The sequence below is a fragment of the Macaca fascicularis genome, chromosome 11, assembly GCF_037993035.2.
Source record: "Macaca fascicularis isolate 582-1 chromosome 11, T2T-MFA8v1.1".
NCBI classification, from domain to species: domain Eukaryota; kingdom Metazoa; phylum Chordata; class Mammalia; order Primates; family Cercopithecidae; genus Macaca; species Macaca fascicularis.
Window position 1 is genome coordinate 104516023 of NC_088385.1, and position 23735 is coordinate 104539757.

Here is a 23735-nt window from a genome sequence, read left to right on the forward strand (position 1 = left end):
AATTTAGCTGAAACATTTTTAAAAAATGTTTTGGCCAGATTCTTTTTAGAATAAAGTTGGGACATTCAGAAATTTGGGCAGTACTCATGATATTATAAATATTTCCAAGACTGACTAAATAAGCCCCATTGTGATCTTACTCATTTGATTCAGGCTGTTCTTTCCACATCCATCTCAAAATTTCAGCCCTTGGCCAACACGAACATGAATGTAGTGGCAAAGTTCAGATTTACAAACATTGTAAAGTCATTCTATTTTTAATTTAAATTCCCTCAACCTATGTTTTACAACACTGTTTATTCACTGTCTCTTTTTGTTCCTCCTAATATCAGAGAAGGAACAAACATACATGCCTTAAGGAATCCCTTTGGAAACCAAAGTTTCCCAAAAGCACACAACAAAATGGAAAATAGACAAAAAGTACATTCCAGGTTTTAAGTACATTGTCCAGTTTTTATTAACATCTTGGGGATTGGCAAACTTTTACTTAGCTAGTTTAGTGAGTATTTTAGTTTTTGTGGAGAATATGAGGTCTATTATGAATACTCATCTCTTCTGTGGTAGCTCAAAAGCAGTCAGAGACAATACCTAAAGAGAAGAGTGTGACTGTGTTCCAATAAACTTTATTGATACAAACAGGCAGCAGCCTGGGTTAGGCCACTGGTCATGGTTTGCCAGCCCTCCATGTAGGTTCCCATTACTCCTCATTACTTCCATTAGTAACTTTTTTTTGTTTTGATTTTTGACATCATGGAAATAAATGTTTATGCTTTACTTCCATCACAAGTAAAATTGTAGGTTATATCAAAGACAAATACAGGAATTTCTCAAAGATTAGAAAAAATTGATACTCTTTAAGATTTTTTCCCACATTTTTATTTATTTGTTTATGGGGGTGGTTAGTGCAGAGGAACCCAGAGGCCCCTCATGCCAAGCACCACCCAAGATTTTTTCTATTTTTGAAGTTCCTGCTTACACAACTGTAAGTTTCTTGAGGGGAGCAAATAGATGAGAATTTGTCTTATACTCTCACTATGACCAGGTGCATGGCTCATGGGACAGTCATATTTTCAAATGAATGAATGAATGACTAGGGCACTGTATGTTATTGTCAGTTTGATAATATTGTAGACAAAATATGAGACTTGAATTTTTAGTTTCTTGGCCCTTTGTGCTCTGTTATTTCAAAGCTTCCCATATTAGTTGCACAGATAAAGGGCTAAAGAACCACGCGGTTGATGATGGTGAAAGTGGGATGTGCTTTCACCTAAGCCCGTGTTCCGAAACAGCTACTCATGGAGGTTTTTGTGTAAGCATGTATAGATAGGTTTTTAAAAAGTAGGGTACAATTTTTATTTCTAGTGCTTTAAATCTGTTCAGTTAAAAACAAGAAGGAACATTCTTTTTGTGGTGAATATGGGCTGAGAGCAAGATGGATTTACTAGTATTTTCTATTCCTTAGATTTGAGGTTAACATGAGCATAATGTCCTGGATGAAGCTTTGGAAGTACTTGTGAAGGGTAAGTGGCCGTAAGCCAGAAAAGATGCTATGTCCTTCAATTAAAAAATGTTTATTTTGCAGAACAATGTGACCAACAGAAATTGGTAGACTCGATGATTTAAAAAAGCTTGTAATTACACTCAATGTTCTCTATGTGGAGGTGCTATGACGTATATCTCCTTCGTTTCTTTAAAAAATAATTGTAAAAATAATAGCTATATTGAAATTTAAATAGTGAAAAGGAACTGTACCTCCACCCTCCCCAATTCTACTTCTTTTCCCAGAAGAACTATTAATTGATTTTTGTCATTTTACACTTTTTTCTTTAAGTACACTTGTCTTTGTGTGTATGTAAAGCCCAAGTGGAACGATATTATACTTAACGTTCTACAAGTTGCTTTTTGACCTAATATATATAATGTATCATTCCATGCTAGCCAATGTAAACCTCCTTCATTCTCTTTATTACTGTACTGCCCTTTATATAACCATTTTATACATTCCTTTCTTTCTTCTTTAAGCACTATGGATTGTGCTTTGCTTATACGCTAAAGATACTTGTATTAGTTAATTAAGGAGATGGAAATAGCTCTTCTTGTGGTGGGGAAATGAATATCTACCTTTATTAACCTAGTTCTACTTTTAAGTGATTTATGAATGATTGTCGATGGAGTTTTATAGCCCTCTGCCAAATATGTCCTCAGTTCTTACAGTGATATATTTTTGTGTGAATGGGTGTGTCTATAGCAATACAACCATAAGAGCTATGCCTGCACATGCACGCTCACTCACATATGCAGATTTATTTATTTCAAGTAGACAGTTCCGATGGCCAAGCTCAGAACCGGAGATCATTCTGACATGTATCTGCCTTTTGTGACAATGACATCCTAACAGATATAGTGTGCAGATGCTGAGCTTTTAGAATATTCTACCATTCTGCAATAATTGCTACATGCTTTTAGCCATATTAACAAGAGCATCTTTAGCTTCCTATGTGCCGAAACCTTTTTACTATTCAGAGACAGTTATTTTTGAAATTTCAGAATTTGCTTGCAGCCTTTTTCTCTGCAAGATCTTCCCATCTATTTCAACTGTGTCAAACTATGATAAAAACAGAAGAAAACAAGGATAGACTATACATGTCACTCACATTGGCTGAGACATAAGCTGAGAGAGCAAGAATTGGATGATGAAGGAATAAATGTATCATCATTTGGAAAAGAGCTCTTCCCTTTCAAGCTATATATAACTCTTCCATTGTAAACTGAGTAAGACTATTAATAGCAATAATTATAATAATACCTTAGACTTTTCTAGTGCCATATAATTTACAGAGTCTTCCTTAGCTTTTAATTCCTTTCATCTTTTTGACAGTCTCATCAATTAGTCAGCACAGAGCTTATTATTTCCTCTCTATTTCCCCTTTCAGCAGTTACTTCTTGCTGTTCTTTCCACACCTGGTGGATCAGGGTCAGGCATGTAGAAGGCTTCCAGCCTTGAACACTACCCACAAGGCGTTATGTTTGGGCAAAATGCTTGGTGATATGTTAGAATGTGGACATTTGTGCTGAGGTTAACATCCCCTTAGGAGAATACAAATCATCAAAAAGCTCAGATCAGATAACTTAGAATGATTGAAGTCATGCTGCATTTTTGAAATAGAGACCTGTGAATATTAAAAATGGATAGCATGGATTCATTCCAAAGATTTATTCTCAGTTATACCATAGAGTCATTTGCATTCCATCCATTTATCTGGTAAATTAGCCACTGATAATCATAATTATGACCCTTAGGTACAATAAGACAATGAAATGCCTCCTGAATTATTAAAAAGTGTTAATTTATGTCTACTCTGTATGCAGTTTTTGAGTATTTTACTGCATTTCCACTCACTGAAAATTGGTTACCTATACATATGATAGATACATAAGATTAAATTTTACTCACAGTAATATTTCATTAGAAGAAATTCCTATTCCTAGTGTTGAGCAAGTGTGGTTATGTTATATACACATTTCCTCTAGATTTCTGTTTGATATACATGATCTTGACTGACTTGCTTGTTAGCTTTAGGTAATTACTTAAGAAAAATAATGCCAAGCATCTGCCTGATAATTTCTTATGAGCCAACATTGTCACATACATTAATTAATTATTATATGAGCCCCCAAAGGCATTATTACCAGTATTTTATAAAATAAGCCTCAGGAAGCATAAGTGGTTTGCTCAAAGCTACATAGCTAATAAGTGGCAAAGAGGAGACACAGGTCCATCTGTCCAAGTCAAGAACTTTTTCCATCAAGGCGCAGCCATGTTGGAAACTACCCTCGTAGCATTTACGTCAGAGTGTTTCAGCAAGCCTTGGGCCTCTCCACATGTAGGCCCACCTGGCAGTGTTTCTTTTTAGAGCTTGTCCAAGCAGGTAATATCAGCCAACAAGCCAGAGATCCAGAAAACTTGTAATCCTGATTATCTGTGCAAAGGGATAATGTTTCCCATAATACATTGCATTCCATCAACTTGGAGAGAGGTACACAGAATGCATCCTTTTGTAGAGGCTGCTTTATTTATTCTACAAGCCAGACCATGATAGAGTAGTACTCTTTGTAATAGCCTTTTACCATAGGTAAGAATGGTAAGCTTTGAAAAAAAATACAGGTATAGACATTCTCCATTTACCTTGGATACAAAACAAGTTTTCTGCCTTTGTCTGATAAAAACAACAGGCAGTGCCCACTCTAAAAAGGCAATGTGAAATAAGAGAGAACTCTGAATGGGCTTAATAATCACCTCCTGCTTTTTAAAAAAAATTCTAATCAGAAATCTGTTTTTAAACAAGCTGCCCTAATGTGAATAAGTGACATAGCAAAGTCATTACCTTGACATCCTCCTATGAAAAGCAGCAAAAGAAGATGGGGGCCATCTTTGAGGAAGAAAGACCTTTCCCATTAATATTAAATAATTATTTGTAAGAAACAAATGATGTCTGAAGGTAGGGCTGATCTAGAGAAATTGGAAACATTAGAGCAGGTTTCAACTTTTTCATGAGATATTACTGATACTGAATGTAAATTTCCAACCAGAATAAAGCTGATAACACAGCAATACTACATTCATTCATTCTGGAATATTAAAGAGAAATGGCTTCTGTATATATTAACCCACTTATAATTATTTCTGACATGTTGAGTGTACTGGAGACAGAGAGAATAGAGGGTGATTGGGAGAAACGAATTTTTAATGGGATGTCAGTCTTCAAAGATTTGAATGAGTCATCCCAGAAATGATCATTCTTTAAGTATGACATTGCCACTTAATAAACGAACAGAGAAAATATTGAAAGGAATTCTGTCAACATTCTGGAACGACTGTAATTTTGCACAATCAAGCAAAATGACAAGATCAAGCTTGATGTCATGCTATATGACTTGTAATTCTGTGAAATTATAAAACTTATGAACAAAAGGGAATGAGAAATGTGTAGCATTGACGTGGGAGCAGCAGGGAGATGAGGAGCCTGAGATTCCAGTTCTGTCCCCTCTGACCTTGCTGATATGCAAATTGTTTCATTATGTAAAAAATAGCAGGGGTGAAACAATCAAGGTTTCCTAAGAAAAGAATTTCCAGTTTCACCACAGAAGAGATAAGTTTTGCGTTTGGAACATCTGAGAGCATCTGAAGTGTTGTCTCATTAAAATTTATGATCATCAGAATTAATTCACATTCATTTCTTTAAGAACCAAATCACCTGGGTTGGATTTGTGTGTGGAATCATAAGAAAAGGATAATGAGAAATGACAGCAGGTCTATGGAGTAGCCAACGAGAGACACTGGGTAGATGTGACCTTTTTTAAACTTTCCATTTGATATTTGGAGATTATTTGTTAGACTTCATATATGATATGAAATAAGGAGTATCCTTTCTAAAACTTAAAAGATCTAAATGTCTTTAAAAGAGACCTAAACATGCAACAAAAAGAAAAATGAAACTGCCACAGAAAATAATAATTTTGTAGTTTGTTCAGAAAATCTGAAAAACACATTTGATGGACCTCGAGCAGCTGAGGTGGAGGGAGTGGGGCATTGAGTAGCAGCAGAAACAGCTGCAGCTAATAATGTTTGTTGAAGATACTGGAGATAATGCTGTGACTGACACTGTGCTTAACATAGAAAGTCTGAACATCATATAACTTCCCCACATAGTTACTGCAACAGTCCATTCCCTTTGCTAGGGAAGCCTCATCCTCTCCAGTGAAACCAGGTTACCTTGTTTAGCTCCTCACAGTCTTTGTTCTTCACATCCCCCTGGTTGTCTGTGCCAATAATTCACGGTTGAGGTTGCTGACATCTCTTGCCAGTAGAAGTCATGTGTGTCTTTCCCTGTGTTTCCATTTTCCTTCTAATCAATTAATTGCTGTGAAGAATTTATTTCTTCTCTAACACTTCAGCTGTCTCCTTTTACCCCCACTGGTTCTAATTCTAAAACTGCTGCTCACTCTGTGAGACTTTCGGCAGAAGGCTGTCTCTGGGACATGCCGTCCCCATCTAGAGACCTGGAGACTGATGATTGCTGAGATCCCATTTCAGAATGAGAGTTTTCTGGCCAGGTGCAGTGGCTCACACCTGTAATCCAGCACTTTGGGAGGCTGAAGCAGGTGCATCACCTGAGGTCAGTAGTTTGAGATCAGCCTGGCTAACATGGTGAAACACCATCTCTATTAAAAATAAAAAAATTAGCTGGTGGTGCATGCCTGTGATCCCAGCTACTCAGAAGACTGAAGCAGGAGAATCGCTTGAACCTGGGAGGCAGATGTTGCAGCGAGGAACCTAGGTGGGGCAGTTAGGATTCACATTGAGACACATTGATTGTGCCTTGTTTTCAGTCTACTCTCTTTGTCCCTGATGAGGCTACACACCAACCCCTTTATTCAAAACTTTAATTCTTGATCAAGCCACTATCTATATACATCAAAACTTTCTTTCTTTGAGGATTGCCAAAGAATATCTGGTCCCTGAGGTACTGGGAAACGAGGCAAAGGTGTCTCTCTTCACTGCTAGCTCCTTGGGGACCAGCAAACGGCTCTCAAGTTCCACGGTGGCCAAACTGGAAAAAGGCAGTTCAGTGCATCCTGGGAATATCCAGGCGAAAGTGTGAGATTTACCTAGAATAGCTTCTGGGCCTCTGGGGTTTTCACACTGTCTCTGGTGAAGGTGTCCATTTTAGAACTGAAGCAAAAAGGTTTCAATCCATTCCGTTTTCTTTGTATAGCATTTACCCAATACCTCCACGCAAGTGGGCACTCAGTAATTAATTTTCTCCTAGTCCTTGCATTACACTTTCTTTGGGATGGAAATTTCTATTTTATGCTCCAGAGTAGCCATGTCTAACTCATCCATGTCTAACTGACCTCAAAGAGTTGGGACTTAAACATCAGCCTAAGCACTCAGATTATCGAGAAGTGTGCATAGAAAATGGACAAACTGAAGATATGGACAATTCTACTGATGTTTAGTTGCACAATTGTTAAAATTGCATCACTGCCATCAAGGTCAATTTGACTTAAGTAACTCTACTTAGAAATATGAATTATGATATAAAAACAATTAAGCAAGCAATACTTTTATGTTATTTAAAACCTTGCTGTATAGGAAAAGCTACTTTTAGGCCAGCCGCAATGGCTCACACCTATAATTCCAGCGCTTTGGGAAGCTGAGGTGGGAAGATCGCTTGATCTCAGGAGTTTGAGAGCAGCCTGGGCAACATAGCGAGACCTCATCTCTACTAAAAATACAAAAAATTAGCCGGGCATGGTGGCATGCACCTGTAGTCCCAGCTACTTAGGAGGCTGAGGCAGGAGGACCCCTTGAGCCCAGGAGGTTAAGGCTGCAGTGAGCTGTGATCATGCCACTGTACTCCAGCCTGGATGACATAGAGAGGCCTGTCTCAAGAAAAAAAGAAAAGAAAAAAAGACTACTTTTAGTTTGTTAGGTGATAACATTGTAAACTCCAATGACTTTTTAGGTGGTCTGTCACAATCTGTAATTTGTCTATGTTCTTGAAAATAGGGGGAATAAAATTATTTGTGAAAATATGTCTCAGTGAATTTTTAAAGCCAAATTGTCTCTGTGATGAAATGATTTCCTGTGAGAACAACCAATTTTTCTTAAATCTGTGTTAATACTTTCACACTACAATGTCCAATTTTAATTTTTAACGCTTAGTTGCAACTGAAGGCTAGTCTATATAAACCAAATATAATAATAACAATAGCTCATATTTATCAAATGCTTGCTATGTGTCATGCACTGGGGTAAGCATTTTATATGGATTAATTTATTTAATCTTCACAATACTAAACTGTAGTACTATTTTCATTCACATTTTAGATAATGGAACTAAGTCATAGAGAAATAAAACAACTTATCTAACCTGGAATAAGTAGCATCAGGATTTGACCTCAGTAGGCCTGATCCCATGAGGTTACATTTAGGTACAAGCTCTATTCTTAGACCCAATTTAATCATTTTTATTCTTACAGTTCCTTTCTTATGTGACATTTTTCACATTTACAAACATCTTAAAATGTAAGTGTTGAAAGGTGTAAAGGAAATCCTGAATGAGATTTAGAAGAATGAATGAGTGAGAAATAGAAGAATGAGCCTGTTGGACAGACAGAGTAGTTTACAGAGTAAAGTCCTAGTTCCAGGCATGTTAATTCCACTCATATAGGAAGGAAAGAGCCAATGTAAAAACACCACCTTTTAATTTAAATCTGTATGCATAATGATATGCCAGTTTCATCACTGTGGCTAGGCCAAGCACGGCACCATCTAAGAAAGTACAGACACTGGAGCCAGACTGCGCAGATTCAAATCCATCTCTACCATTTACTATGTGATCCAGGGCAAGTTACTTGCTGTCTCTGTAATCCCGTTTCCTCATCTGTTAAATTGGGCTAACAGCATCTGTCTTACAGGGTTGTTGGGGGATTAAATGAGTTTCTATACACAAAGCATTTAGGACAGTACCTGGGCCATAGTCAAGTACCATAAGGATGTTTGCTATTTCATTATCATTACCAGCACCAGCACCAGCACCAGCACCAGCACCACCACCACCACTACCATCATCATTATCATCAATATGTGACTAAAACATGTTTGGCAGCAATTATATTTATATTTATATTTAGACATTATCAGGGCTTTCATATAGAAAAAGAAGATATAAAATTCAACTGATCTTAGATGAACTTTGCTAAACAAGGCAATTAGAGCAACTAGATTTCTTTTATTTTATAATCTGAGTGACACTTTAAAAAATTGATCAGCCAGATGTTGTCATGACTTCATCTGAAGTTGGAAGTTTGCACCCAGCAAAAGGGGATTTGATGTATAAATTGCATGACTGTCAAACTGAAACAGAGTGACTGAACACTTATCTTGAAAATCTGAAGTTGGGATTGGCAAAAAAGAAAAGTAATGAGCTACTCCCATTTGCAAAGTCCAAGTGATTATGGAAAATGGGTTTGCATTTGGCCTAATTAATTTATTTTGGGGTGATATTGATAGAAGTAAGTGTACCTCATGGATAACAGTTCTGATAGATTCCCACACAGTTAAACCTTTGCTTCTGCTTTCTTCAATGAATCGAAATGCATGCACTCTGAAGCCCTCTGACAGCATTCACAGGGGTGAAACAGGCTTTATTCCTTCAATGCAATTTAGTCCAACTCTGCAGCTCACCTGTGGGGGAAGGCTGGCAAAATTCCAAAGGTGATTAGTGTCATTTCTATTATTTCACAGGGTGGAGTGTGTTTGGATGGATGGAAGGGAAAGCCTATAATTTCATGGCTGTTAGTAGAACATTTCTGCTACACCACTTTTTATCTAAAACGTTCAAGATGAGTCAAGGGCACGGTATTGTCACCAGAATCGAATGCACCCATAGATGTTACTAAATCTTAACTGATCAAGTCATAAAAATGTAAATGTTTCCTCCAAAACGTTGATTACCTTTTAACTCATTTGTGTGTGTGTGATCAAAATCATCTTTTTAATTATTTAAACTCTGTGGATTTCTCTGTTAATATAAGATTAGCATTGCGAGCTTAACCTGGACCAGTTAGGAAAAGGTATTGAAATTGCATTTTAAAATTGTGCCACCACTGTCTTGTTTAGGAAGAATGACTTGGGTAAAACCAAATGTTGAGTTATCAAGTATTTTGGTACCCATATTCATCATCTGCTGTAAGTGTAAGCATCTTCTCATTCTTATAGATTCTTTGAATTACATTCTAAATGACTACCATGTTAATAGATTAGAACAACAATCATGTCATGCTTTTTTGTTGTCATGGGTCATTTTCATCAAATGTTCAGTAATTTCATTGCACTGTGTAATTAGGTGAAGAAACTCCACCCGAGCGTCCATGGGTCAGCTATGTGGACTCTAGCTGCCAAAGGCGCTTCTCCTTCTGAACAGAGCGCTTTGCTCAGCCAGTGTAGACATGGCCTGATAAACAATGGAACTTCTCCCTTGCGAACTGGAGTTTGGATTGATCTAATTCTTTAACTCAAAAATGTACACAGGTTTGATGTGTGGTTAAAATGCCTGCCTTTTAGTGAAACGAGAGCTTAAATTGACAGTACTGTGAAGAATTCTGTAATTTATAATGAACTCGAAAGGCAGTAGCATTCACTGTTGCAAAAGCTAATCAAGGGACTATCAAATCAAAGTTTTCACATGAGTTTAAATATCTGTGGCAGGGAGGTTGTTCATGCAGATTTTTATCTGTCAGGTCTTAACACTAAACCTGCCAGAGTGCAACATGGTCCTGTCACTTTTAACCAAGATGTCACATATATTGTGGGAAACACACTGCTCTGCATTTTTTCTAGGATTTTACTGGGAAAAGCAAATGTAAAATAAAGTTTTTTGTTGTTGTTGTTTGCTTGTTTTTTTTTTTTTTTAAACACCGCATTTTTATTTTGCAGATTCTCAGGATGATGGAGTGAGTGATGGAATAGGTTGCCAACTGTAGTTACTCCACTCAGCGCAGAATGGCTGCGGGGAAATATAATCAGACATGCCCAAAGAAGTCTGCTTAGGGTGAAACAAATACCTTTGAGGTTTAAATCAGGTGTGTAAAGAATATTGCAAACAAGATTTGTTTTTTGTTTTTTTTGCATTTGTGTTTGTCAAGAAAAGTAGAAAGGCTGATGCTTCTTGCCTGTTTTTCCAACTCTTTTAATGCTATAAAATACACCCCAAATTTAACCCATTTTCTCTCCTAGGATTTGATATACCCTATTTACTCCCTTGAAGGTCCTCTATCTCATCAAAACTTTAGATTTTAAAAGCATGACGGTAGATTTTTATATTCAAAAAGATTTTGATTTTGGAGATATTTTAAAATTGGGAATTGAACTCAGATAGGCTTTACCATTTGTCTATTTCCTTAGAAGAATAAATACTATTTACAGTATAGGAGTTAGCTGCCAGAAACCTAAGAAAGTTATGTTCAAATTATTTTTACAAATAGATGTTCACATCACCTTTAAACAGTTGTTAAATGGCTCAGAAAAATCAAGCAAAGTTAACATTTTTAAAAAAATACAAACCACATTTCTTTACAGGATGAGGTTGTGCTTAATAACCTATGCTTAATTCATTCAGAAACTACACGATTTTTGTTGCTATATTTTGTTAGAAAGGAAGGAGAGACTGTTTCTACAGGTGTCATAGAAAAATCAATACTGAGCCAAGGATTATTGGATCCCATAGAACCATGGAGGCGTGGCAGTGAAATTCTCCCAAAGGTGAGTAGGGGCATTGATTTCCCTTCCATGCCTGCAGAAATATGACACAATGAACAGAGGCTAAATTTGGACAGGAAATAAGTCTGATTTGAAACTGTACTGTAAAAAAAATAGTGATACCTTTTTTTCAAACAAATAAATGAGAAAATGTAAGTAGAATTTCAACATATGCATTTTTCTTATTTATTTTCTTAGATTCTTTTCTTTATCCTCTTGAGTACTTTTGAAAAATAAACCCCCAAACCTGGACTCCTTGACTGATATTTTATCTGTAATTCAGATCCTATGATTTCCACGTGGAATACTTGCATTATACGATATAAAAGAGTCTCTCTCAAACCTATAACCAAGAATGCAGCAACCCGTCAGTTTCTAAAAAAAAACATATTATCTACATAATCGCAATCACACTTACAGATATGAGCCCATCACTAACCTTCCTTATTTAAGCTATGTATTTTTCTAGCTAATTTGTGCTATAATTTTTAGACACAAACTTGCTTGTTTACATATTTTACAGTTTCTTCTTTGTTTAGATTTCTTAAAGCTAAAAAACTATACATAACATATTGGTTGTTTGACTGCATTGCTTAGCATTCCATCCGTGCAGGCAGACGGTGTTCCTAGGTTTGGAAATATAAATCCCATGGGAAGTCAGCTGAAGAACATTTTATGCATCACTTATCCTGTTACGAGCCCTGTGCTGTTCTGTCTCTCTATAAGGTAAGAGATTTATTGTGAGTTGGCTTCCAGAAGTAGAAAATGTTGTATGCTAATGGATGTTGCTTCAAAGTGGCTTCTGGAGCTCATATAGAAATTGTTTTATAAGCAAAAGAATAATTGGAACAATTCAAGTTATGCACACACGCATGTTCATCTGTCCCCAGGTAGCATTTGGTTGTTCTATCCTGGGATCCACATTCTATAATATTATCTTTCTCATGTGAAGTGAGATGGTAAATTGTTCATTTTTATAATGAATTTGAGCAGAGTATAAGATTAAGGAAAATAATTTAGGCCTCAAAGTAGAAAATTGACAAATTACCATCTTGCTTTGTCTGGGATAGATATACTTTGAGTTTTAGTAATTTGTGGGATCAAAAATGGATTATAAGAAAATTAAGCCAGGTGCAGTGACTCATACCTGTAATCCCAGCTAGTTGGGAGGCTGAGGCTGGAGGACCCCTTGAGCCCAGGAGTTTGAGGCTGCAGTGAGCTATGATTGTGCCACTATACTCCAGCCTGGGTAGCAGAGACCACATCGCTATAAATAAAATAACATTAAAAGATAGTTAAAATATAAAATGCTGGCACATTCACAGTAATATAGAAACCTTAGTATTTTTTTTAGATTTTTGCTTTCTGCTGACCAGTCAAAAATTCTTACTTTTTTTCTTATTCTGAACTTTCAGACTGGCTGAAACCACAACGGTTGTTTGCAATCTGCACTCTAACTTTGGATCACCTAGTTAATACTCTGACTCTGATTATTACCAAAGACAATATTCTCTAAAAGATATTCTCTATAAGAAGGATGCTCCTGCATTATTAATAACATCACAGGGAAAATGCAACATTTTGGATGTCACATCTGATAAGGTGAGATTTTATCATGTCTCATAAGATGTGATTTTATATGATTGTACTTATGACTATCCCAGCCCCATGAAAGTTTTCATTTATCCATTCGGTGTAGAAATCTATAATATAAAGCTTCATATACAGTTATTTAAACTGTGACCTAAAAGCCAGGCTATTGAATATATTTTGTTTATGTGTAAGTCACATTATTTTTACTGTTTTTTTCTATCCTTTGCATCTTAGAAAAATATGACTCAGTACACCATACAGCATATTTAAATTAAAATATAAATTGTGTACATCATTATTCTTATGTGGGGAGGGGGGAGGCTGGGAAAGGCATGCTATTCTGTAACCTTGGACAAAATTTGACTTTTGATGTGTGAATTCTTAAATGTGCACAAACCAAAGACAATGGCATACATACTTTGACACGTTCTGAAGTTAAAAGAGGACATGAGGATTGTATGATAAGTGGCAGCCTTGTGTCTACTATTGTAATAATATAATGTCTGCATGAGAAGAAAAAAGTACAAATAACAATGGTGAGATGATGGAGAAGCTGACCATAAGTAAAATTCCAGGTACCTGTTGATGCAATATGAGGATACTAAAATATCTAGCCCTCTATGTATGCTGTATATCCTGTAATCCATCAGAATGGAGGCACTGTCTTCAAGTCCAAAAATATCAGTGTGTTCAACACTGCTACCCTGTATGCTATATTAAAATGTCTCATAATATGTAAAATATATATTATCCATGTCTGAGCAATGTGATATAGTCATTCTCTCTTTGGGTTAAGCATATCTTATGATTTTCCTAAAATGTCGCAAAGATAAGCATCTACTAGATAATTTGTGATTTGTAAATATCATGACTGTCTGAGGGGAAGTGGCAATTAATGGAAGCATAATTATCTTCAATGTGAAGAAGGTCTGGGATGCTGACTTTGGGGAACACAGTGTCTTTGGCTCCTTAGCATTTTCTTGATTTGCTTTGTTGTCGTCCTTCTGGTTCTTTCTGGATCCATCTCTCTTTTGTTTCCATTTGAATCCTCTATTGTATTCCAGTTGGCAGTTAAAGAACAGAAACACAGCAATAAGACTGAGTGGCTACATTTTCCCAGTGCCACCAACTGGGAGTTAAGCTGACTAACATTTTGAAAGCCCAGCCCATTTCATTCACAGCAGGATGGCAGGTAAAAGCATTTCTGTATTAAAGTACACACTTTGTTTCTTCAGGTTCTTGGTCTAATTTCTCTTGTTTGCCAGTTGGGGGGAGAAATGAAAGTAGGTTGGGGATGAAATGCCTGGGGTATTTAATCAAATGCCCAGCAACTCCTGATTATAGGATGCAAAAATTTCACTTTCGAGGATTAATTATGGTGGATTTTTTTCAACCCAAATGGGTGTACCCTTCTCTCCAGCATGTTATGGGGCTACTTTCTACCACTGCCAAAATAGAATGTAGTAGAAGAATTCCAAGTAGTTTTAATAATAACTCCTGGGTTATTAAAAATTAAATATCTGGGGTAAAAAAAATCCCATTAAATGTACATGTTCGTGAAGTACCTCAAATCATTTTGTTCTACAAAATTTTACATGTCATTATTTGCTCCTACTAGAACAAGAAATTGAGAATAGGTTTCACAGTGTTCTATTAATTTGATTACTGTGTCCTAAGTGGTAAGTATAAACCTCCTTATGTATTTTGTGAAGCTCACTTAATCAAGCAAATATTAAAAAGCACATTATCATATTACTATGCTGATCCTTGACCTTTTGGCTTGTCACTGTCTTGTGTTGGATGTCTTTTTCTCATGTGCATGCAGATGAAGCTTGGGGACAGAAAGAGTGAGGAAAAGCATTAGCCCTGCTCCCTGAATAGTAATGGGCTGTGGAATTGTCTTTTGGGAGGGGATTTCCCCTGGGAACAGTGAAATTGGGATGAATATTATCAGTTTGCATTGACATTGAATGCATTTTTAAGGAAGCTTAGATCACTTTATAAGAGTCATCTTGGATGGGTGAATGCAATACACAGTTGCAGTAGGAAGACTAAAGTTCTGAGATGGGTCAGATGACAGTGATAATATCATAACTCATTTTATGAGTGAATCAAAAAGTTCCTCAGCTAGTGCCCACATACTCATATATTGAAATAAATTTTACAAAGCCTCTTCTTTCCCTGGAGTCTGCACATGCGCCATCTTACCATGGAATATAAACCTGCTTTGCCTGGTTTTATATTCTATGGCCATCCTGTAGATATTTCTTATCAGATTAGATCAACAGTTAACAGAGAGTACAGTGGAAAAGTAAAACAACATTTTCAAAGTTTTAGCAAGAAAAATATGAATAATTAAATATGAATGCATGTGCATGTTATGACTGTACCTAGGATCTTTTCAAGGGCTTGAGGTCCCTCTGTCTCAGTAATTAGACGAATTCTGTAGCCAGTTTGGCCTCAACCTGACAAAGATTTTCTATTTATAAATGTCCTTTGGGTCCATGAGGAATTTTGGACACTCATTTATTTTCTAAAGAGAGGTTCAAAATCAATAAGTTCAAAATATTTCAAAGTTGCAATGCACTTCTCTGTTTAAGTATAGCAGCACTGCCATGGATATAACCAAAATCATTCAGATGCTGAACAGGGCAACTCCATGGCACTCTGGTACACTAAATTACCCTCTCATTGTCTAATAACATGAGGCCTTTACATTTGTTTAGTGCTTTCTGGTTTTCAAAACCCTTTCCCAAGATAGTCATAAATGAGGATAAAATTTAGAGAGGTAGGGCACAAGGATGATTTTTTTTTTTTTTGCATTTCTTTTTCTAACTTGTTAAATGAAAAATGCTAGAGAATAAAATGTGTTTTGTTTTTTAATCAAAGAAACACATACAATGTGAATTAGAGCATAATTGTCATGGTGAGGAGAAGGGAAAGGAGGCAGTCACCCTTCAGCTACTGTGGTTTGTAGGGGTCCACTATGCTATGTTAATAAGTTTACAGCTCAAAAGAAGGCTGTACCATTTCTCTCTAATGTGACATAAAGTTAACAGACCCCTTGAACAGATATGTCTTTAAATATGAAGATCAGTGATCCATGGTTCAGGTCAAATACCTGCTCACACATACTTACTGAGCATACTAGTCCAAATTTTTCAACAAAGTAATAATACAAATAGAGGAGGGGAGAGAACAAGGACTCCTTGGGTCTAGGGGTGTTTCCCCAAGCAAGTTTCAAGCAAAACCATTTTTAATTGGGAGCTTTGTGATTTAGCTTAGAAATTCACTCTATTCTGTTATGATTATTTTACTATTTTTAGAAGTTTTAATAATAAGGGGCTTTGGCTTCCTTGCTACGGGAATCTAGAATATTGATGTATGTATGAATGTGGGTAATATGATGAAAATATTACCACTTAAGTTTGATGCACAAATATGGTGGTTGAACCAGAATTGGACCGGTTCGCATTTCTGCTCTACCACTTATTAGCTGTATAAACAGTGTCTAAACCCGCTTCTTCACCTACAAAATGAGGAAAGTAAAGGAAAGTAATCATACCCATCCCCAGAGTGGTTGTAAAGATTAAACAGGATAATGAATATAAAGCCTATGTTAAGAGGTTGATGAGTCTTAGCAATGATCTTTAATATTGTTGTTATTTATTGCCTGTCTTTGCATGTATACACATATCCTCTATATACGGTTTTTCTGTATTCATTATGATTCAAAAAATGTTGCCTAAAATTACCTAATAAAAATATTAAAGAAAATTGTGTCAGGTGATCGTGGTAACTACAGAAACTGGGAAAAACGTGAAAAGGCAATACCTTCCGTCAGCATTACCAGCCTTTCTTGAGAAGGTACACTCTCTCCTTATTTGCTCTGTCTGTTTTTCTCTACTGCTAAGACCTCCTTTCAATAAGGACCTGAAATTCATCCACACAAAGATCTAGATGATTGAGAACATTTGAGGTGCTGCCCTTGTGAAGGTCACTGACCTCTTATTAAGGGTCAGATACTAAGTTGACGAGGTTTCAGGCATCGGTAGCAGCTGGAGACATTTGTTTGACAGTGTGATCTACCCCTTGCCTTCAGGAGCTCTCCTCAGAGTGGTAATGGTTAAGTGGGCCAACAGGTAAGGTTAGTTCTGCTGCTGAAAGTGCCTGCTGGGGCTCTCTATGGGGTTTGTCTGACATCCTCAAAGGCTACCTCTGTCTCTAAGCCTAGGGCCATTTAGGAATGTCTGTCAGCTTTTTCAATTTTTTTTTCTTTTCTCCCATTTATATCTGTGGGTTTTATATCTAGTTATACCTTAAACACAACTGTAATCCTTTGAACCTTTTTTCCTAATATGCTTTATTTTTGGATATACATCAATTGTTTTTTTTTTTCTATCCACATCCCATCCATATTCTCATTCTTGGCTGTCCATTGTATTTCTTTCAGAGATCTGTATTCATAATTTAAAGTGTTTCACATATCTGACTATTTTTCTGAGACAGTCTCCTGAAATACTCTTTTTTAAAATGTAACTTGTTTCACCTGTATTTTCTGTACCCATATTTTGGGATTTGAATGATTGCGTTCAAGTTTAAGGTATGCCTTCACTAGGAATGTATGCTTAGAAAACCATTTAATTTCTCAGCTGAGTTTATCAGAGGTAGAAATAGAAGACTCTGCCCATAGTATTGTAAAAATCAAATCAAATCAAAGTGTTTTGTAAACTCTAAAATGATGTAGAGGTTTTTATGTTTTCTTCTTTTTCTTTTCTTTTTTTTTTTTTTTTTTTTTTTGAGACAGAGTCTCACTCTATTGCCCAGCACAGTCTTGGCTTACTGCAGCTTCCACCTCCCAGGTTCAAGCAACTCTCCTTCCTCAGCCTCCCGAGTAGCTGGGATTACAGGTGTACAACACCACTCCTGGCTAATTTTTGTATTTTTGTAGAGACAAGATTTCACCACGTTGGCCAGGCTGGTTTTGAACTCCTGACCTTGGGTGATCTGCCTGCCGTGGCCTCCCAAAGTGTTGGAATTACAGGCGTGAGTCATCATGCCCGGCCTATGTCTTCTTTTTACTTATTACAGCTAGCCCCTCATGCATGTTTTTAAAAAGATGGGCATGAAGAGACACATGATGTTTAATAATTTGTGAAAGAAGTGATAGGATGATCTCTCTTTTGACATTTTTCCCCATTACCTGAAAGAACTATTCTGTGCATTCCTATGATATGGCTGTCAATTGCCTTCTCCCAGCATTATATAATTCAGCACAGAGAGGAGAATTTTCTCAGATGTAAGTGTAAGAGAAGAAACTTCTGCTGGTAAACAGAAGCAGCCTGTCCCGCTGCTTTGGGTCACATCCACAAACTGTTTCTCAAAGGATTCAGATCCTTTTTGAGAACATCAGTCATGGATTCATGAGCATCAGTCCATGATTCATGGACTGAAATCAGGAGGCACGAGTGCTTCAGGATCCTCTACACAAATGAGGGATGATACAAGTTAATATTTATCGAGGAGATACTATGCATAAGACACTTCAAATAATAATGACTGCTGACTTGAGGTTTTTGCTAGACACTGCATAGGCACTGAACTACAGATTTTATCCAAGTTATTTGATCCTTAAACCACTCAGTGATACTGGGATTATTACATCCACTTAACAGTTGAGGAAACTGAGGGTCGTCTGACACCAAAGCCAATATTTATTGGATTTTCCCCCAGGATCCTGAGATGCAGATATTATGATGTTCATTTTGCAGCTAGAGCCATTGGGACACAGAGTGTTTCAGTAACTTGTCCACATAGCTCTATGTGGAAGAGCTGCAATCCCAATCAGGTCGGCCTGACCCTAAACACTCCACTGCACTAACTTGCTGAATATTTCTAATCTTGGGAAGAATCTTCCTTTTAGTTTTCTTTTAATTAACAATCACTTATGGGTTGACACTTTCATAAGATAGAATACAATTGAATTACTAGAAAGATAAAATTAAAACCCAGACATACAAAACAGAAACTCAATTTTCTATTATTAGATTCAACAAACATAAAATTGCTCTGCCACTTTGCTGTAGGTGTTTCTAAATGATTGCTCACAATGTCTGTGCCTATTTTGTGGTGGACCAGTAACAAAACTGCTGGACTCAGCAGCCAGCCACAGATGAGACTTTGAGAAGCACTTGTCTAGGACTGTGGAATATGACCTAGCTGAAGATAAGTCGATTTCCTTATTCATTAGCAGAAGTCTTGTAGGCATGGATTTAATTTCAATATTTACCAGTAAGGCCTTGGATAATACCCAGGTAGGAAATAGACTAAAACACAGTTAAACGTTAAAAGTCATTGCCCCCACTTTTTGTGCTTTTTTATCTAGGGAAAGTTAAATGGAATGTCTTAACAATATACCCACAGGAATTAAATTAATTTTGTGTGGAATACGTATTTGAAGGCCTACTGTCTTGTAACCTACATAACTGAGAAATGTAGACCATTGTAAATTAGCTTATTTGATAAAAAAGGTATACTACTATATTGCAGGTATATTACTTTTTCTCCAGAGGACAGACTCACTGTTGTGTTGATTAATTAACATTCTCACCCACTGTATCCAAGTAGGTTACAGAAATTAAAACGTGCAGGATGACAAAGCCAGAAAAGCAAACATTTCTGGTTAGTTCCCACAGTGACACTATAGAAATGCTTGTCACCTGCCTCTCCTTGCTGGGCAGAGCAAGTTAGCTCAGCATTGGTCCCCTTTTCAGCATTTGTCAAAGCAGATCTTAGAATGGCCATGAAAAATAGCTGGTTAGTGTCATTCAGGGGAGAACAGGGACTATAGCACGTACCTGTCTCTACCCCGTGAGAAATATCCACAGAAAATAGATGGGAGAACAAGTCTTAATAAATAGACGATGCAAAAGTTGTTATTTTTGTGCTTATTTGGCAATATTATGTGCCAGACTTCAAGACAAAACATAGTTTATCTTGTTTCCTGGCCCACGCCCTCAAAGCACATTACTGCTGTTTGGAATGCCGCACTAAGTCAGTATTAGTAGGAGTTACGATTAGCAATGATTGGACTTTAACTTCAAGGAAGAGGTACTAGATTAGAAGATCTCTTTGGACCAATCATTGCGTTATATGTGTTGTAGTCATGTCAATGTAGGACTTTTTCTGCAATCAGTGAGGTAAAAATAACGGCAGAAAGTAGAAAGAATCCTTGTTTGTCCTATAATGGAGCCTTTCTTGGCCATTAAATTGGTGACCTTAGTGTTCTGAAGTTCAACTGAAACTCCTTCATTCTTGTTCTTAAGCAATGCTTTGTCTTGGTGTAAAATCTATTATTTAAATGTAATGTAACAATTCATGCACTGATTATTCATTTATGGAGTGCACACTTATGTACCAGGTCCTGTGGGAGATTGCTAGATCTTGGAGATAAAACTCTGAATACTTGATTTTGCCCTCAAGAAGTTTCCACCTTGGTTGTGGAGGCACACAGAGGCAGAGATTGAAAATATTGTAGCATCTGCTGTAATAAATGGTTTTTTTTTTTTTTTTTGAGACAATCTCATTCTGCCACCAGGCTGCAGTACAGTGGTGCAATTACAGCTCACTGCAGTCTCCACCTTCTGAGCTCAAGCAATCCTCCCACCTCAGCCTCCCGAGTAGCTCAGACAACAAGCACGTACCACTATGCCTGACTAATTTTTCTTTGATTTTTAATAGAGACGAGGTCTCACTAAGTGCCTAGATTGGTTTCAAACTTCTGGGCTCAAACGATCCACCCATCTGAGCCTCCCACAGTGCTGGGATTCCAGGCGTGAGCCGCTGTGGAGGCTCTATGAATGCAGAACTGACAAGCTCTGGCTGTCAAGTCAGGAAGTGCTTCACAAAATAGTTGACATCTAGCCTAGATAAGGAAAAATAAATAAGAGTTCTAAATGTAGTAATGGTAAACACTTATATTGATATTTTTGTAAGAGTTCTAAATGTAGTAATGGTAAACACTTATATTGATATTTTTGTACAATGTGACCTCCTTGGGCTCTTGTTATTCATGACCTATGTTCTTGGGAGTCTTAGTCTCCCGATAGAGCACCTGTTTTCATGGAATCTTTTCATGTTGTTTCTCTGCTTCTCCGTGTCATGTTCCTTGTGTCTGGGCAATAGCTAAAAGTTAGTGTGGCTAAAAGCAAATTTTGTTTATGCTTTCCATCTCTCTCCACTGCCTGTCTTTACCATATTGATTGCCAGCAGCTTCCTTCTAGTTTCAAAAACTTAGCATCTGGTGATTATTTTTATTTCCTTCTCCTATAACAAAATTCATCAGGAGTTAACAGGCTCTCAACTTTTAAACAGGACTTTAGCCTTGCCTGCCAGGATCTGCAATAAAAGGCACACCTAAATAGTATTTAATTTTTTTAAATGACAGCTTATACTGACTCAATTTTAGCTGCATGAACTTTGACCACATGGAGACTTTTGTTTGAAAAAATTAAAATGGGTAAATTATAGGGAGATTAGAGAATTTTAAAAACACTCCCTTTCTATTATTGTGTATTTTTCTAAAATTCTAGGAAAAGAAAAGGTGGGATGCTTCTAAAAAAAAAAATAAGCACTTTGAGGACTAATGACTGTAACCATGCACTGCTAACTGGCAAACCAGATGAAGTCCACAGAGAAAAAAGATAATGGTTAAGAATGGGAAAAATTCCCCAAGTGAGCCAAATAGGCCTCCTCATGATGTCTGGCTGCAGATTAGACATTGGTGAATCCACCCAAACTTGGAGTCATTAATAAATGCCAATGCTACAGTAAATGTCAGCTAAAGTGTGAAGGGAGCAAATCCCTGCATGCCTCAAGAAAGTGGAAAAAGTTCATCTCAGATCTTATTTTTGTAGAGACACACTTTCTATTCCCATGTAGAGTATTGCAGTTCAGACATGGATAATGACTAATGCATCTTAAGATGCTCACAGTCACTGCTTGATAAATATACGTCACTATTCATTTATTAAGAAAGACCAATTAAAACATTTTTTTTCTTTTTTTCTGAGACAGCATCTCGTTGTGTCACCCAGGCTGGAGAGCAATGGTGCCATCTCATCTCACTGCAACCTCTGCCTCCCAGATTCAAGCGATTCTCAGTCATGTGCCACCATGCCCTGCTAATTTTTGTATTTTTAGTAGAGATGGGTTTTCACTATGTTAGCCAGGCAGTCTCGAACTCCTAGCCTCAAGTGATGGCTTACTCCTGTAACCCTGGCACTCTGGGAGGCCAAGACAGGCAGATCACTTGAGGTCAGGAGTTGGAGACCGGCCTGGCCAACATGAAAAACCCCCATTTCTACTGAAAATACAAAAATTAGCCAGGCCTGGTAGCACACACCTATAGTCCCAGATACTTGGGAGGCTGAGGCAGGAAAATCACTTGAACCTGGGAGGCAGAGGTTGCCGAGAGGAGAGAGTGCTTCAGTGCACTTCAACCTGGGTGACAGAGTAAGACTTCATTTAAAAAAAAAAAGAAAAAGAATGCACAGATGCACAAATTTTAATGAATAGGTTTAATCTAAATCTTAAATACTAGGTTTCCTAAAATGCGTTTCTTATTTTATGTCAGTATTTTCATCATAATATTACAATATTGTCTTAAAAGCATTCTCAGCTCAGTGATCTTCACGTGTAAAGAGTATGATACCATAAAACCTTACCTTTTATTTTTCGGCTTTTGTATTACCAGTAAAGAGGGATTCTGAGAATTGTATTTATTTTTGTGAACATGAAGAAAAAAGGAGTTCCTAGAAAAGTTAGATTTGCCTAAAGGGATCACTTACATTTATTTTAAATATTTGTTTTCACTATACCTTGGCTATTCCAATGCATATGGTTTCAGACTTCAGTTTGTCTTATAACAAGGATATGAGGATAGGGAAAATGAGTGATTTCTCCTTGTGCATTGCTCTACTGAGTTCTAGCCTTTGGACACATAGAAAATGACTGTTGGACTTTCTCTGTCTGATTAGAGAAGGAAATAGTAAAAGAAGTAATATAAAAAGGATTATCTTCCTGGAAACCTTGGTCATCCCTGTTAGAGAGTCTCTCATTTTAATCTTCATGTTATGTTCCCTTTTATTTCACTTTGCTAGTCATGGCTTATGAAAGATTTTAATTGAAAAATATTTGATTCTTATTTTCTCTCTGGGATTTATACTTTGAAATAAGTGAAATTTAGTGTCTGGCATGCAACTTATTCAGAAGTGACTAAAGCAAAATCAATATAATGGTTTTTCTTAAGGTACTTGCAAGAGCAATTAGAAAAATATTAGTAGTTAACTCATTATGCTTACAGAATCACAAATGAGCATCAAAACAGTTCTGATTTAAGAATGTCTGGGTAATCAATGATGAATGCCAGTCTCGTCAAATGAGTGGCTGCTTGAAAAGAATTTGGGTTTTGACAAAACTTTAAGCAAAAATTGACAGCAACATAGGGCTCTGTTTAGATCTCTGGCATGGTAGTGCACTGGCAGATGCTTGGTTCTGACAACAAAGACTGAACAGGTTGACAGTGAAAACTGAGTAACATTTGTCTTCTGCAGTAATGAATTCTCACTGTGAATCACAAGTGGTTTCTTTCATGTAAACCATAAATGTAAATGGTGGCAAAGCCATGTATTACATGTTTTACTAGCTTCAGTCATTCTTATCCATTAACTCACAAAATGTATTTATCTGCTATTGCATATTAATAATAGTGTGGATGGTACACAGGTGGCTTCTGTTTTACTAAGATCACTTTTAT

At 36.8% G+C, this 23735-nt stretch overlaps 1 protein-coding gene across 19 annotated transcripts in view; it reads left to right on the forward strand.

Annotated features, from left to right (window-relative positions):
• The window catches only part of LOC102122889 (uncharacterized), a 100763-nt gene that overhangs the window by 18276 nt on the left and 58752 nt on the right, over positions 1-23735 (forward strand). For 2 of the 19 annotated variants that reach the window (XR_012419768.1, XM_074005933.1), the window contains exons 3-8: positions 1463-1520; positions 10505-10650; positions 11221-11329; positions 11924-12052; positions 12742-12928; positions 13984-14111. The gene's annotated coding sequence lies outside the window, so the exon portion shown is untranslated. The remainder of the gene's footprint in view (positions 1-1462; positions 1521-10504; positions 10651-11220; positions 11330-11923; positions 12053-12741; positions 12929-13983; positions 14112-23735) is intronic. The other 17 variants (XR_012419766.1, XM_074005929.1, XR_012419767.1 and 14 more) reach the window with 12 other exon arrangements.